Source organism: Dipodomys spectabilis, unplaced genomic scaffold (assembly GCF_019054845.1).
Source record: "Dipodomys spectabilis isolate Male_0828 unplaced genomic scaffold, ASM1905484v1 ptg000053l, whole genome shotgun sequence".
Lineage (NCBI taxonomy): Eukaryota > Metazoa > Chordata > Mammalia > Rodentia > Heteromyidae > Dipodomys > Dipodomys spectabilis.
In genome coordinates, this window is record NW_024870730.1 from 8096977 (window position 1) to 8101288 (window position 4312).

General features: G+C 40.2%; 1 pseudogene; it reads right to left on the bottom strand.

Annotated features, from left to right (window-relative positions):
* Window positions 1-2202: 2202 nt before the first annotated feature.
* Window positions 2203-3176, bottom strand: LOC122107780 (annotated as a pseudogene).
* Window positions 3177-4312: the final 1136 nt, after the last annotated feature.

The following is a 4312-nucleotide window of genomic DNA, read 5'->3' on the forward strand; positions in this document are numbered from 1 at the left end:
TAAAAACAAAATTACTTACTATTCAATTTCTGCTGACTGTAAAACTCATATCTTTTATTAAAAACCTTCCTTGGTTTGTAACTTTTTAGAAATTCTCTTTTGTGTATGGAGGAAATTTCCCGAGAGACACTGAAATATACAAAAGAATAACTTGGATTTATGATTTTGATTTTACATGAATCCACACTATCTTCTTCTTGTGTAGTAGACTGAACATTCGTGGTAGTGTTGAGTTAACGCACTAGTAGTCCAAACTATTAAAGTTTCCAGTAGCTTAAAATAAAGTGACTTCTATTTCCCACAGCTTTGCCAGTAACAGGGCCCCCACCCCATACTTGATAGTCAGGCTAGGAAATGAGTATCAGGAGAAACAAGTGATGTATTCAAACCTCTGTAGTCTCTTTATTCTTACCATTATTTCCATGGTCTACAAATCAAATAAAAATGTGTCAAATATCTTCACAATGTTTTCACTTGCTTCTTTGAGGATGGATTTTGCTAATATCTCAAACTCTAACAATTAATACCCACTTTAAAAAATTAATGTTTTCAGTAACTGTAGAACAGTGTCTGATTCTGAACACCAAATATCAAACTATTTACACAGATAATTGACTTATCAGATATGCAGATAAGACAGATGTCCTAAATAATTTGCCCATTGCTAACTGTATCAATAAAGAAGCTCCTTTTGGAGGGGAGTGTTGTGGGGTGCACAAGTCCTAGCTCTGTCCCTGACCAATATTTGCTCAAGGCTAGTGCTCTATCACTTTGAACTATAGCACCACTTTAAGTTTTCCGGTGGTTAATTGGAGATAAAAGTCTAATGGACTTTCCTGCACAGGCTGGCTTTGAACCAAAATCCTCAGATCTCAGCCTCCAGCATAGCTGGGATTATAGACGTGACCTACCAGCACCGGGCTAAGTTTCCCCCCTCCTCGTTCTCTCTCTCCCTCTCACTCTCTCTTTCTCACTCCACTATCTGCCTTAGTCATGGAAAGTAGGTAAGCTTCAAATGCAACTGTACATTTTGTTCATGAGAATTGTTCCATAACAATTTAGAATATAAGATATATAGCAGTGATATACAATCTAAAATAATCAAGTAGATGTCTTAATCCTAGTAGTAAAGGAGGCTGAACATTGAGGACTGTGTTTCAGTCCAGGTAGGAAGGTATGTCTAGGAGTCTCTTATCTCCAATTAATAAAAAAAAGGCTGGAAATGGAGGTGTGGCTTAAGTGGTAGAGGGTTAGCTTTGAGCACAAAAGTTCAGAGACAGCTCCTAGGCTCTGAGTTCCATCCCCCAAACTGGCACACACACACACACACACACACACACAAACACACACACACACACACACACACATACACACACACTATATATATATATATAGGTACCTATATATACTCATATACATATATAAACAATTGAACCAATATTAATATCTTATAATTATATTAGGACATTTATTCTTTAGGGTTTGTCAGTATTTCAAAAGTGTTCATTAAGTACCTAAAACAAAAGAGGAGGTAACAATGCTCCGTAGGAAATGTACTCATTACTCATGTAACTGTAACCCCTCTCTATACTATTTTTTACAATAAAAACATAAAAAAGAAACAAAAGTTATTAAAATGAAATATTCATAGGAGCAGTTGGTAAAGGAAGTACTAGCTTTTTCTTGTATGTTCCATCAGGGAATATCCAAATTAGATCTTTTAATTTGTACTTATTTGGGGAATAATATTTTCTAAATATACAAAACATTTCAATTATATCTTACAAACATTGATCTATTAACCATCCTTATTTTTCTTTGCACTTATTATTATTACTATTATTTATTATTATTATTATTTTCTGTCAGAGAGGCTTTTATTTCTTTCCCTTGGGGTGGGAGCGTGCAGCCTCTCCTAGACAGCTAGGGCTCTTCTAGAGAGGGTTGTCATATCAAGGCCCCGCCCAGGCTTGGTCCCTTCTTGCAACCAGAGCTATTCTAAGATTTATCACAGCCTATGTCCTGGGTTGCCCTGTGCGTACAGGTATGAGTGGCGTGATCTTCTGAGGCTTGCTTTTAATGCCAGTGCCCAGCTTCATGTCCAAGACACCACTCAGTTGGGCCAGCACAGGTTTCTGAATTGCTCTCACAAGATAGCCCCTTGTGCACTGGTCTGCAGTCTCTGCTTCTAGCAACCTGGGCCTACACCCTGCATGTTCTTGGGAACATGGGAACCAACAGGGTGCTGGGGGGACCCAAGGGCATTCCAGGAGTCCCAGCCTGGCCCACAGGGGAGCTCCCTGTCTACTGCTGGGGGCGTGGTCTGACGAGGGCATGCAGTATATGTTGGGCCCACTCCCCGGGCTTGCCTCGCTTACTCTGAGCCTCAGCCATGACAGGAGCAGCCCGCTTATTGCAGTGGTGAGGGAAGATGAACGTGAATTCCGACTCGTAGGGTGGAGGCTTCTCCTTGATGTAGGAGCTCTCTAAGCAGACTGCTGCGGTCACCCTTTTCTTGGGGTCATAAATGAACAGGAAGTTGAGCAGACGCAGTCCAGCCTCGAACAGCCATGGGAACGAGGGCTGCTGACGCAGGCTGTACTGGCTGGCCAGGGGTAGCTTGGAAAAGCCCGGACAGATGTTCTTACTGGGTGTCCCCAGCAGCTGTACCATCAGGTTAGCCTGGTGGATCTCAGAAGCGCCAGGGACGAGAGGCTTGTGGGTCAGCAGCTCAGCTGTCTGGGTAGTGGTTCCCAGAAGCAGCTCAGGGGCCTGTCTCACACAGCCTTGTCCCCCTTGTCCAGCATAAGCGGGATGGAGACCTTCAGGACCCTGTGGATAATGAAGTTCCTGTGCAGGTACTCGACACCCTTGCACACCTGAAGCACAATACACTTGACCTGGGACTCAGAAAAGGCCATTGGCATATTCTCCAGAAAGCTGACAAGATCCTGCGCACAGTAAGGAATCACTAGGGAGATGCTGGAAGGAAAAAAGAAAAGGAAAGATGCACAGTAGTTGCCTTACCGTCTTCTCCCTCTCCAGGTGGTTTCCCACCCACAACCATCTCCTTCAGTTCCACCATGTTAGGATGACCAGGGCAACAGGAGCCCTGTGATCTCCTGCAGACTGCTGATGGAGATGCCCTCTTCCTTATCCATCCGCACCTTCTTCAGAGCATCTATCTCATGTCTCGGGCCCGATACACAATGTCATAGGTGGCCCTCGCCAATGCAGTTCAGTTTCTTAAACTCGTCCAAGCTCCTGTTCCGAGATCTACCCTCCCACCACCCCCCCCCCCCCCCCCCCCCGCCCATCCCCTGCCCCAAGTGCTTCAACTGTGGGCTTCTGCCTGGCAGGGAACTTACTTTTTCTATTTTATGATCTGGGAAAATAAAGGTAGAAGTGCTGAATATTTGAGTTCCTGCAACATCTGTAAAATGAATTCAGTTCTTGCCCTCTTAATATATCTTAAATGCTTGTAGCTATTTAAATAAGGTACAGAAATATATATATATATATATATCATAAACATGCAAAGTCATCACAAATAACAATTAAATTAGGTCATTAATGCCAACCCCAAGTGGTAAATAAATTACATTAAACTCATTTACTTATATATAACCCTTTTTCAAACTCTGCATTTTAGAAAACCTTAAATGAGAAGGAAAGACAGTCCTAAGACTTTGGGATAAAATTTCCAATGCTAGATCTGGGCACATATGGCTTTAAATTAAAGTAGATGCTTTTGAATTTTGCTCCCAGAATAACAGGACAATTCATTTCCACACAATAACAAGCATATATATATATATATATATATATATATATACATATACATATATATATATATAACATATATATTTGCTTCATAACCTTTCTAAATTTATTTTATGACTTAAAGTATGTTTTAAAATAATAACTTATTTTTAATTTTCAGGGGTTGCATACCATTATTTGTTCTGGCTATTTTGTCTCACCTTCTACATCTTGTTTAACAAAATATGGTTTTGTGAAACCATTATAAAAGTATTTGCTTTCAGTTATCTTAAATTCAACTTTATTTATATTTAATTCTTAATTGTGCTTATTTTTGTTCATCATGATTCACATAAATATAAATATAAAACTCAACTTCTCAAATATCATTTTCAGATGTACATTCCTACTGCTAATGCCCTCTATTTATTCATAAAATAATTTTTACAGTATAATGTTACTCTTAAGAAAAATTAATCTCTTCCATGACCCACTGGTGGTTCAACAGTGTTGTTCAGCCTCCATGTGTTACAGGACTTTCTTTGGTGGC